The 13,628-nt window shown below is 36.9% G+C and overlaps 1 protein-coding gene and 1 pseudogene across 4 annotated transcripts in view; one reads left to right on the top strand and one right to left on the bottom strand.

Moving 5' to 3' along the window:
• TENM2 (teneurin transmembrane protein 2) overlaps positions 1-13,628 on the top strand; it is a 1,882,184-nt gene that overhangs the window by 1,176,442 nt on the left and 692,114 nt on the right. The gene's annotated exons all lie outside the window — the stretch shown is intronic.
• On the bottom strand, positions 4,025-4,239 carry LOC309861935 (phosphatidylinositol N-acetylglucosaminyltransferase subunit Y pseudogene; annotated as a pseudogene). Its single transcript has one exon. The product of its transcript is annotated as a phosphatidylinositol N-acetylglucosaminyltransferase subunit Y pseudogene (transcript).

Raw genomic sequence — 13,628 nt, 5'->3', positions numbered from 1 at the left:
CAAATATATGGTTCACATATATTGTTCCCATTCTATGGGCTGTCTTTCATTTTGTTGATGGTTTCTTTTGTGCACAGAAGTTTTTTTAGTTTGGTGTAATTCCATTTGTTTATTTTTTATTTTATTCCTTGTGCTTTATGTCATATTTAAAAAAATCATTACCAAGACCTATGTTAAGGATATTTCTTCTTATGTTTTCTTCTAGAAGTTTCATGTTTTCAGGTCTTACATTAAACCTTTAATTCATTTGGAGTTAATTTTTGTGAGTGGTATGAGATATGGGTTCCATTTCATTCTTTTACATGTGAATATCCAATTATCCATCACCATTTATTAAGTGACTGTGATTTCTCCACTGAGTACTCTTGGCTCCCTTGTGAAATACTGTTTGACCATATCTACTTGGGTTTATTTCTGGGCTTTTATTTCTGCTCCTTTGGTCTGTTCATTTTATGTCACTACCATACTGTTCTGATGACTATGGCTTTATAGCATAGCTTAAAATCAAGAAATGCGGTATCTTCTACTTTGTTCTTTCTCAAGCTTCTCTAGCGATTCAGGATCTTTTGTGGTTCCATATAAATTTTAGGAGTGTTTTTAGTAGTACTGACATTTTAACAATATTAATTTTTCTAATGCATCAACAAGGATACCTTTCCATTTATTTGTCTCTTTTTCTATTTTTTTTTCTGTCAGCATCTTATATTTTTCAGTTTAGAGATCTTTCTGTTCTTTAGTGAAATTTATTACTTGGCATTTTATTGTTTTTGCAGCTATAGTAACCACGATTCATTTCTATATTTCTTTTTCATAAATTTTGCTGTTAATGTATAGAATTGCTACTTATATTTGTATATTAATTTTGTATCCTGCAATTTTACTGAATTCACTGATTGTATCTAACAGCTTTTTTATTGAGTTTTTAGGATTTTCTGTATATAAAACCATGTCACCTGCAAATAGAGACAATTTTATTTCTTTATTTTCAATTATGATATCTTTGATTTTTTTTTTCATATCTAATTGCTCTTGCTAGGACTTCCAGTATGGTGTTGAATGGGAGAGGTGAGAGTGGGCACCCTTATTTTGTTCCTGATCTTGGAGGAAAAGCTTTCATTCTTTCACCATTGAGTATGTTGTATCTATTGAGGTGATGATATTTTATTATTTCATTCTATTCTATTAATGTGATATATCATACTGATTGATTTGCACATGTTAAACCATTCTTGAATCTAAGAATTATCCTTTCATGTACTGCTGAATTCAGTTTACTATTTTTTCATTGAGAATTTTTGTGTTTATATTTATCAGGAATATTGACCTGGTATATAATATAGTTTTCTATCAGTGTCTTTTTCTGGTTTTGGTATCAGGATGATGTGATCTTGTAAAATGAGTCTGGGAGTGTTCCCTCCTTATTGGGTTTTTTGTTCGTTTTTTGGAATTTTTTTTGGAAACGATTGATAAAGACGGGTATTAATTCTTCTTTAAATATTTGGCAACATTGGGGAGGGTATGTGCTGTGGTGAGTGCTGTGAAGTGTGTAAACCTGACAATTCATAGACCCATAACCTTGGGGCTAATAATTCATTATATGTTAATAATAAAAAGTAAATAAAAATAAATATTTGGAAAAACTCACCAGTAAAGCGATCTGATCTCATTGGAAGATTTTTTGATACTGATTTTTTGGTACTGGTTCAATCTTCCTAGTTGTAATTGGCCTATTCAGATATTTTATTTACTTTTCATTTAGTCTTGCTAAGTTGTATGTTTCTAAGAATTTTTCATTTCTTCTAGGTTGTTCAGTTTGTTGGTGTATAGTTGTAAGTAGTAAATTCTTATGATCCTTTGAATTTCTCTGTAATCAACTGTAATGTTCCCTTTTTATTTATGATTTTGTTTATTTGAGCCCTTTCTCTTTTTTTCTTGGTTAGTCTAGTTAAGGGTTCATCAATTTTATCTTTTCAAAGAACCAACTCTTAGTTTTGTTAGTATTTGGTTAATTTGCTTTTCTGTTTTCTATTTCATTTATTTCTACTCTATTCTTAATTAATTCCTTTCTTCTGCTTTGGGTTCAATTTTCCTTTTTCTAGTTCCATAAGTTACAGAGTTAGCTCTATTTGATATTGTTCTTGCTTTAGCTATGACCCTCCCTCTTGGAACTGCTTTTGCTTCATTCCACAAGTTCTGGTATATTGTGTTTCCATTTCATTCGTCTCAATAAAAGTTTTTATCTCCCTTCAATTTCTTCTTTGATCAATTTATTATGCAGTAGGGTGTTGTTTACATGTCCAGAGTTTTTCAGTTTCCCTCTTGTTGTTGATTACTAGTTTTATGCCACCACAGTCAGAAAAGATAGTTGGTATGATTTCAGCATTGTTTAATTTGCTGACTTTTGTGGCCCAACATATGGCCTGTCCTGGAAAATGTTCCATGTGCACTTGAGAAGAGTGTGTATTGTACTATCATTGGAGAGAATGTTCTGTATATGTCTCATAAGTCTATTTTGTCCATAGCATTGTTCCAGGTTCCCCTCTTTGCTGTTCTTTTGCATCTCCAAGGCTTCATGAATATGGGCATAGCCCAGAGATATTATAGGTTCATTTCTAGGCCACAGCGATAAAATGAATATTACAATAAAACAAGTCAAGTGAAGTTTTTGGTTTCCTAATACATATAAAAGTTATGTTTATAATATATTGTAATCTATTAAGTGTGCAATAGCAGTATGTTTAAAAAAAACTTACATACCTTAATTAAAAAGTACTTTATTACTTAAGAACGCTAACCATCATCTGAGCTTTCAACAAGTCATAATCTTTTTGCTGCTGGATGATAATGCATTGATGTTGATGGCTGTTGACTGATCAGGGTGATGGTTGCTGGATGTCACAGTGTCTGTGGCAATTTAAAATTAGACAACAGTGAAGTTTGCTGCATTGATTGACTCTTCCTTTCATGAGTGATTTCTCTGTAGCATGCAATGCTGTTTGATCATATTTTACCCACAGTAGAACCTCTTTCAAAATTGGAGTCAATCCTCTCAAACCTGTCCTTGCTTTATCAACTAAGTTTGTGTGATATCTAAATGCTTTATTGTCACTTGAACAATTTCCACAGTATCTTCGACAATAGATGCCATCTCAAGAAACACTTCCTTTGTTCATTTGTAAGAAGCAACTCCTCATCCGTTCAAGTTTTATCTTGAGGCAGCAGTAATTCTGTCACATCTTCAGGCTCCACTTCCAGTTCTAGTTCTGCTGTTTCTGCCACATCTGCAGTTACTTCTTCCACTTAAGTTGTGAACCCCTCAAAGTCATCCACAAGGGTCAAAATCAGCTTCTTCCAAACTTCTGTTCATGTTGATATTTTGACCTCCTCCCATGAATCACATACATTCTTCTTTTTTTTTTTTTAATGGGACTCATCTTATTTTATTATTACTAATGTAAGCATTTGATGCCAAAGGGTCAAAGGTAATTTAACCAACTCAGAATGTTTGCAAGTACATGAAATTGCCATTTTATTGTAGTCTTCTATCACGGTAGCTCAAATGCATTTCTCTACAACTACTCCAGCATAACTCCTTTGGAATTATGTCAGTCATCCTTAACATGTGCCTCTGCCAAGTACTCTGAATCTAAAATAAACAAAATTTTAATGATTAACCTTTTAAAAATCATTTCTTAATAAAGTCATCAGGTGACGGTTGGGACCATGAATTTCCAAGGAAACTTTGTTATAAATTAGAATTTATAACAAAGTAGTTATAAATTAGAATTTTCAAAAAACAAGGGTAGAGCAAAAGTACAAGAAAAGAAGCTTCAGCAGTGTAAGCCTCCCATAGTTCTAAACCTCCGAGAAAAGCAAGGCAAAGTACCTTTCCTACAAATTAAGTGAGTTTCCAGTATTTCCATGTAGTTGAGCTTTCAGAGACAGACATTCATGATATATCATTCATATATATATATATATATATATATATATATATATATATATAATCTTGGCTCTGGTTGTATTAATGATGTCTGAAGAGTTTAATACCCATCCAGGTCCAAAGGTGGAGAAACATATAAAATAGCATGGTAATCAGCCTGAGCAGACTGTAAAAGCACAGGCTGGTTGTGCTGGTGCAGCCTGTGGGAAGTTTTCTTCCACAGAGGCCAAATTGAACAGTCCTGCTAAAGAGACCAACAGAATAAGGGCAGTCAAAGTAGTAAGAGACAGAAACATTCTTCTCCCCCCACTGATTACCTGCCGTTCTGACTTTTTAAAAGGTAAATGGTATTTTGAAAATTTTTAGTTCTGTGTATTGTGGGTTTTTTGTTTTTTGCCTTTTTTTTTTTTTTAAGAGAGAAAGAGAGAGCTCTAGCTGTAGAGCAAGAAGGAAAGTGAGAATCTTAAGCAGGTTCCGCACCCAGCATGGAGCCCAACAGGGAGCTCGATCTCACAACCTTGAGATACTGATCCTGAGATCATGACTGTGCTGAAATCAAGAGTCAGATGTCTCATCGAATGAGCTGTTGTTGTTGATTTTAAGTATGATCCAGCCCTATTCTGTTTTTTTTTCTTCTTATTTTAAAGTGTCATCCTGGTTGCCTGAGGTATACTATTAGGAATCCCATCCATAATTGGAGAGGCTATTTTCCAGCTCCTCATTAATCAACTCATTTGCCAATGCTTCGCATCTGAGCACTTTCTTGGAGAGCCGGCGCACCAGGAATTCCAGCAGTGCCAGGTCGAAGGCATGGGGCAGGTCCCCCATCCTCTCACTCTCATCTGCCATCCGCTGTCACCCCAACGCGTGACGGCACCTATGGGTGGGCAATCACGGAGCGGCACATGTGTGCCCCACAGCGCTGAGGTGGGAGCCAGCCACATGCTCCATCAGCATGGTCTGGGAGCCTGTATCCTCACCGCCTGGCGCGCTCAGCCAGCCCCGGTGCTTCCAACACAGGTATTCTTAATGGCATCCAGAATGATGGAATCCTTTCCAAAATGTTTTCGATTGACTTTGCTCAGATCCATCAGAGGAATCACGATGGCATCTATAGCCTTACAAAATGTATTTCTTAAATAATAAGATCTGAAATTTGAAATTTCCCCTTGATCCATGGGCTGCACAATGAATGTTGTGTCAGCAGGCATGAAAAGAACATTAATCTCATTGTACATCGCCATCACGGCTCTTGGGTGACCAATTGCATTGTCAATGAGTGGTAATATTTTGAAAGGAATCTTTTTCTCTGAGTAGTAGGTCTCAATGGTGGGCTTAAGATATTCAGGAAACCAAATGGTAAACAGATGTCCTGTCACCGAGGCTTTGTTGTTTCCTGTAAAGCACAGGCAGGGTAGATTTATCATAATTCTTAAGGACCTTTGGATTTTCTGAATGCTCGATGAGCACTGACTTCAGCTTAAAGTCGCCGACTACTTTAGCCCCTAACAAGAGAGCCAATCTGTCCTTTGAGGTTCTGAAGCCAAGGCGTTGACTTCTCTCTAGCTATGAAAGTCCTAGTATGCCTCTTCCTCCAAGAATAGGCTGTTTCACCCGCATTGAAAATCTGTTGTTCAGTGTCGCTGCCTTTGTTCCTCATCTCATCCCGGCTACGTCTTCTGGAGAACTTGCTGCAGCTTCTACATCAGCACTTGCTGCCTCACCTTGCACTTTTATGTTAAGGACATGGCTTCTTCCTTTAAACCTCATGAACCAACCTCTGCTGGCTTCACACTTTTCTTCTGCAGCTTCCTCACCTCTCTCAGCCTGCATACAGTTAAAGAAAGTTGGTGCCTTGCTCTGGATTAGGCTTTGTCTTGAGAGAATATTGCGGCTGCTTTGATCTTCCATCCAGACCACTAAAACTTTCTGCACATCAGCAACAAGGCAGTTTCACTTTCTTATCATTCATGTGTTCACTCGAGTAGCACTTTTAATTGCCTTCAAGAATTTTCCCTTTGCATCCGCAACTTAAGGGTTGTGCATAAGAGGCCCAGCTTTTGGCCTGTCTTGGCTTTTGATGTACCTTCCTCACTAAACTTAATCATTTCTAGCTGGAGATGTGTGACTCTTCCTTCTACTTGAACACTTACAGGCCATTGTAGGATTATTAATTAATTTCAGTATTGTGTCTCAGGGAATAGGGAAGCCCAAGGGTGGGAGAGAGAGAGGGAGAAGGAGGGAATGGCTGTTCAGTGGAGTAGTCAGAGCACAGAGTATGTATTAAGTTTACCGTCTCAGACGGGCATAGTTTGTGGTGCCCCAAAACAACTATAATAGTAACATCAAAGATCCCTGATCACAGATCACCACAAAAAGTATAATTATGAAAATATTTGAAATATTACAAGAATCATCAAAATGTGAAGCAGATACCATTGGGAAAATGGTGCCAATAGACTTGCTTAATGCGGAGTGGACACAGCCTATGATTCCTTAAAAGCAAAACAAACAAACAAACAAAAAGCAGTATCTGCAAAGTACAATAAAGCCAGGTATGCCTTTATGCAACCTGGGGGAACTGAGGCTGAGAAACAAGGAGAAGTCTGGCAGAGGTGGTCATAGTGATGATCCTTAGAGGACATCTAAACCCTGCTTGTAGAAAAGCCAAAGTCACAAGTGAGAAAACAGTGCAAAGGAGAAGGTACAGAACATGAAGATGCTGAGTGAAGACTGAGGTTAATGCAGAAGAATTGGATAGCAATGTGGCTTTTAAGCCCAACCTGTTTATGGTTGTCAGGAAGCTTGGCCAAGGAGAAAAGTGAGCCTGAAATCTACCGCCTGATCCTCTTGCCCAGCAGTTTGCTTCCAGCATGAAGGGACACCTTTTTCTTTTTAGTATATAGATTACTTCAGGGCTAGTAATGGGCCTGGACAGAGTAAGGTCTGAATCCTGCCTGATTGTTGGACCATATGCTCTGATACCCAACTACCCTAAGCCTAAGTCTCTTAACCTGCCAAATAGGATAATGATAGTGCCTACCTGGGCTTATTCTGCAGTTTAATAGAATTGGCAAGCTTAAGAATGTTTACCACAATGATTAGAACGCAGCTACAAATAAATAATTATCACTACCACAAACACCCTAAAGCCAGCAACATGTACTGTCTGTACAGAGCTATTGAGGACTCATGGAAACGACCTTGGAGGCAAACCTAACTTTCCTTCATAAATATCGGGTGTCAACAAACTTTTACTATGAAGTGCCAAAAAATAAGTAGTTAAGGCTCTGTGGGCCATAATGTCTCTTTCATATAGTCTTTTATTTTCTTTTAAAACAATACTTTAAGAGTGGGGGAAACAAATTCTTAGCTGTGTGCTATACAAAATGATTTGCAGACTCGATTTGGCCCATGAGCTATAGTTTAATGACTCCTGATAAGGATAAAATGTGAGAAAGGACAGAGGTCTATGAGGTTGGAAATTTGGGGTACATGTGACTTTAACATGGATCCAGGCAAGAGATAGAACTCATCAGTTACTTGACCTAAGACTTCAGACCAGCCCCTGTAGTTGGTTGAAGCACAGACTTTCAGCTGTCTGTTTGGCTCAAGATCAAATGCCCGGCACATCACAGTGGTCAGCATGCTATATGTGCTAAGCAAATACTTTTAAGGGAATGGACTGAAAGGATTTAAAGTTTTCTGAGCTGGGTTTCTTCATCTGTAAAATGGAGACCACAGTGTTGTCAGAAATAAATGAGATACTTCATAAAGTATATGCATTATAGCATCACTTCCGCCTGTCAATGTGTGCTTAACTATCATTTCAAATTAGTGTATCAGTAGTTCCATTTGATGGGAAATAAAAAATTAAAAGTTCTAAGGATAGGTTGACTGAAAGTAGAGAAACAGGAGTCTCATCCATCAGGAAAAGTCTGTTTTTTTCAGAATGACGATTCTTCTTCTTTTTGAAAAACAAACAAATGAACAACAACAACAAAAAAAAAAAAAAAAAAAAAAAAACAAGACTTTATGAAAAGGCTACCACATTCTACCTCTGACATTGAGTGAGGAGATGTGTAAACTCCCAGGACCCTTGTCCTCGTCCATCTTCCTGGGCACACTGCAAGATTAAAATCATAGGTGATCCTTGGGGAAATGTGTAATTATAACCCAGGGGGGTTTCATTAGTATGGAATGTAGGAGGATGGAGATTACAAATGAAATAGATTTCACTAAGGAATGGGATATATTTGGACATCAGGCAACTGACATAGTAACATACCTCCTTCTTATACCTGCAGAAAAATAAATGGTGGTAACAAAACCATGATGATATCTGAACTATAAAACAAGCAGTCAGCTGACACTTTAAGGGACGAATAAATCTTTTCAAAAATTTCAGAGTATAGGATTCTGTAGGTAATGAAGAGTTTCCCTTGAAGAAACAATACTTACAGTCCAAGTTTGGCACTCTATGTCTTAGTGACCTCATCAGCAAAATGGAACAATTGGACCTAACCTAGCTAGTGGCATAGATTTTTTTTTTTTTTCAAATTACTTCCAAGTGAGTATCAATGAATCTCTGATATTTTTAGACACCAAATAATATAGGTAAATGAAAAACAAATTTGAGAATACGTAGATAGTTTGGAAGGTGATTTTTAATAATTGAGACATATTTATCCTCTATTTTTGAAATAAGGCTCAGAACTCAGCTGGAATTACAAGTCTCATCAGGTACTTTGAACTTGATACAATTTAAATAGGCTTTTTTGGGCCAGGTACAGAACGTTATGCATTTCCCAGGTTCAGCCAGTCGGCCTGCTGGATTGACTGGTGATGTCTTGATTGGGTATGATTCCCCTTGACTCATTTCTCTGTTGTTGGTAATTAAAAGCTGTCTAGTTTTATTCTCATTTAATCACAAGTGAAAGGGTAATGTCTGCCAGACTTTTCCCATTCGTTCGGTGTTTGCAACACGGCAGAGCCTTGAGATCATTATGAATTTTAAGCTGAAGATTCTTATAACTGTGTCAATGCAGATGGTGTATTGGTGTTTTGCATCTGGGAGCTGATAATCAATCTCCAAGCTAATTGGAATACAATTCCCCGGTGCACATGGATAAATTGCCATAGATGACCTTATCCTCTCATTCCAGCTTTGAAAAACAGATACTTCTGTGAGTAGGCAGAAAACATTGTCTATCAACTGAAGTTCCCACAGGTCTCTGGGACTAGTACAAATTCCTAATTTTATGCTGGCAGGAGAACTCTTATTGAAGAAGCAGGATTCAAAATGATAGTTGGCCTCTCTCTAGTCTCAGTATGTTTTGTTCTGGTTCTTGGAGCTTTTCCTTCATTATGGTTTTAATCATCTTGATCAGCATTATTATAATCACAAAATGTCAGCCTAAGAAAACGATAATCTCATCGTCATTATGTTTCAATGTCACCTTTGTCAACTTGTGCTTAGCTATCATTTCAAATTACTGTATCAATGCTGTAATTAGATATAATTTGTGATATGACCAGCATTCACAGGTGAGTGGTTTTTCAAAAGATCCCACACCAACTGAAATAGTTTATTATTATAGGTCTTTTCTTTCAGAACCAAATATGTTTAATGTAGGCTTTCACTTGAGAAATATTCCAAATCAAAATGTTACATTTTATGAATACAACATGACTTAATATTTATGACTTGAATATTACAGACTATGTGTGTGAAATTGGAAGCACTGAAACTCTATCCTGTTCTCTACAATTTTGTTTGTTGTTGTTGTTTTTCTTTTCTTTTCTTTTCTTTTTTTTTTTTTTTTAACGAAGATGGCATAAGGTTTCTTAGGATTGTCCTCATGCATGCAATTAATGAAATTCAAATGTCTCTCCTTTACTAGTCAAATTCCTTATTGAAATTGACCATTCTATAATGATTTTTATTATTTCATTGCACAGAATCATAGGTTTAAGATATTTTCCATTCTATTAAGTTTTCTTTTAAACCAAGATGAGATTAGGGCCTAAGAGAGGAAGAGAGGTGATGATTTGGAGAAAGATTTTCTACCTTCCCTTATGGGAAGAAGTAGTCTAGGTTAAACAGTAAGACTGGTTGATTGAGCATAAAAGTGATTCATGAAATATGACATCTCTTTAACATTGAGGGAAAAAATACTTTCCTTCATTGAGTGCTTTCTCCCATATGCAAAATATTGACACATTCCTATTATATCAAACAAAAGCCTTCGTTCAGAGAGATAATTTTATAGAGTGGCTGGTATCATGTGATCTTATTAATATTTATGAAATATGATAATAATATGGAAAAGGGGGAACTGGAATACAGCCCTATCTGCCTAGACCCTATTCATTTCAGCTTCAAAATGTTTTTTCATTTCACACATCAGACACTAATTAGCAAATATCTAATTAGTGTTAGAAGATTAATCGCTCATGGGAGTTGTTGAGGCTTTGAGCTTTCATGCATGCAAAAGCAGTACCACTTTAGGTGCATTTGTTAAGGTACAGTAACTTTAAATGACACAACTTTTATTTTTCTTGGAAAAAATTTCAAATTACAGCAATGGAGTAAATTTAGACTCAAGTAAAAGAAGAGCAAGGAATACACAATTGAAAAGATAAAAAATGAGGGCACTGAGAACCACACTTTCAATCCAAGCACCACATGTTAGGCAAGAGTGTACTCCATTTTAGGCACTCTGAGGAGGTACTCCCAGGAGTCAGAGAATGAAAAACTGTAGCCCCTGACTTCCAGATTCTTAGGGAATTGAAGAAAGGATTTGCAGACCAAGGCCCCTGGGCCAAATTTAGTTACTCAATTAGTTTTATGTGGCCGTAAACTAAAAATGGTTTTTACAGGGATGCCTGGGTGGCTCAGTGGGTTAAGCCTTTGTCTTTGGTTCAAGTCATGATCTCAGAGTGCTGGGATCAATCCCTGCATCAGGCTCTCTGCTCAGCGGAGCCTGCTTCCCCCCTCTCTCTCTCTGCCTGCTGCTCTGCCTACTTGTGATCTCTCGCTCTCTGTCAAATAAATAAACATTTTTAAAAATGATTTTACATTTTTAAGTTATTGAAAAAAATGAAAGAAAGATATTTCATGACATACAAAAATTAAATGAAATTCAAATTTTAATGTCCATTAAAAATAAATTTCACTGGAATATAGTCATGTTTACTCACGTATGCAGTGTCTGGCTGCTTTCACCTACGACAGCAGAGTTCAGTAATTGCAACAGAGACCATATGGCCCTCAGAGACTAAAAATATTTACTCTCTGCCCCTTTGCAGAAAAAAAAAAAAAATGTGCCCGCCCAGAATTAAGAGCTAAATTTTAGATATAATAGAGTCGTTTTTAGAGTCAAGTAAACTAACACTACTCCTGTAATTTGTTAGCTTGGGTGACTTTGGGTAGGGGATTTAAAATTTGTAACCCTCAGTTTATAATACAGGAATTATGAATCTCTTAAAAAATGTATGAAAACTGAGGCTTTGAAGAATTAAATAGGATTATTTAAATAAAGTTTCCCACTTGGTATTTGACTCATGGTAGATAATCCATAAAGTTTACTCCCCTTGGCCCCCATTGCCTCTGATATAAAAAATAAAGCTAGATTTCTCTATTAAACCTCCTCACCCTCCTTAAGAAGGTTTCTAAATGGAAGGGTGAATGGCCCAGGAGGGGAGCAGTACTATTTTTCACCCACTTATGAGTAAGATGGAAAAGGGGATAGATACTAAAGTAAAATGATTTCACTGAAGATTTTCTGCTCCAATATTGTGGTACATTATCCCCATCTTGTCCCTAAATGCCCTCAAACATCAATTCCCTCTTCTAATAAAACCTGAAGGAAGGAAGTAGCCTGGAAAAATTTATTGTTAATGTAAGTTCCAATGATGTTGTTCTTATTTTTTTACTCATAAAAATCTCTGTTTATACCAAATTCCTATTTACAATTCATGGCTGTCAGATCTTTCATTTAAGTATACACATATTAAATTTATTGACTGTATCCTGTGGAGTTAATGATGGGTAACTCATTAAATGCCACAGGGAGCCTATCTTTTATAACTAAGACTCCCCCCACCCCCGAGGGTGAGGTGTTTTGGGGGAGGAGGATTTGGGGTAAATTGAAAACTTTAGAAATTACTCTCTAAACTGAAAAAAAATCTCTGTGTTTTAGAGCAGCAGGAATTTTAATAACACACACACACACAGTCATCAAAGTTTAGTTATGTAAATAGTAAGATTGGCTTTTAGAATCAATATATCTACATTGAAATCTGACCATAATTCAAATTGATTCATATGTTCTTGTGAAACAAGACTGCAAAGTACTAAAGGCATTTCAAGTGAAGTTTAAACTGAGGATATAATGGCTTCCCTTTCATCTCTCTGAAGGTTGTGGGCAACATTAATACATTTTCTCTGAAACCCTGTGCATTAGCAAAATATTTTGAAATTATATTGATTTTAGATGACTGATATATAAGTCAATAATTTGAGGAATAGGATCAGACTCACATATACCATATAATCACTTGCCAAGATATAGAAATAGGAATTACTTTTGATGATTGCTGTACTGGGGAGAGGGGAGAAGAAAAGCTGGTGTTCTGGAATAACCCCACATTACTCACAGGTTGTTTTGTGTACTCGATGTGCCCACTCAGTCTGGAGGTGCTCTGGGAAGTGGACAAGTTTTGTTTAGGGAAAGTGACAGCAGGGGGCTTGAGGTGGGGTGGGATGGCGTAGCAGTAGTGAGCCAGTGAGCCAGAACCCTTAAACTTTCTCAGCAGAGGGTATTTTACACCATTTCTTAAAAGCCAGGAGAGAAGGAAGAAGGAAAGTGATTATAACTGCAAATAGAAGAAAGAAGTCATAAAGAGTGCTCTTTATATCGAAGAGAAGGTGTTCCCAACCAAGCAGGTGATTTAACACATTTTTCAAGAGCCTTTCTACATATGAACTCTGTGAAGGTTTGTAAACATTGTCTGGGCCCCCAGGAACTTACCATCAGGTCTTTCCTTGGCGTCTGTAGACCTCTAAACCATTTCAGTAAGAACCACCAGGAATGAGGGTAGTTATTTTGAAAAATGCATATTACTGGGTCCTTGAGTGCCTCCACGGAATCTCTGAGGGGTCAATCTCTGCAATCTGAATGTCAGTAAGCTTCTCAGAGGATACTTAAGCACCTTAACATTTGGGGAAAATGTCTCTGGGTCATTGTCAAACAGGATAAAAGTAGTTAATTCTGCTTATGTTTTGTAGTTTCTTTATCTATTTCCTACATACATGAAGCCATCTCTCTTGTTTTGTTTCCACCCAAGCAAGAACTTCATCCCTGCCTCTCATTATATTCTCTGGTTTTCTTTCTGTTAACCATAAATGGCTTTGCAGTTAAAACTTAAAAGATGTTATAAAAACCAGTAGTAAGTGAGGAGTCAGCCATATAAAATGCCAGAAAAACTTGGTGTCGCAGTTATTTCTTGCTGTGCACCAAACCACCCCATAACTCAGGAGCAGGTGGGTCAACTGAGTAGATCTTCTGCTGAACTTACCTGGGGTCAGTCACATGATTGACCTCAGGGCCTAAGTAGAGGCTGGTTGATCTGGGGCAGTGATTTTCAAAGTGTGGTTGCTGGACCAGCACCATTAGCGTCG

The sequence above is a fragment of the Mustela nivalis genome, assembly GCF_964662115.1.
Source record: "Mustela nivalis genome assembly, chromosome: 3".
Classification (NCBI taxonomy): domain Eukaryota; kingdom Metazoa; phylum Chordata; class Mammalia; order Carnivora; family Mustelidae; genus Mustela; species Mustela nivalis.
The sequence above is the reverse complement of the archived record's forward strand: the minus strand, read 5'-3'. Positions and strand labels throughout refer to the sequence as shown.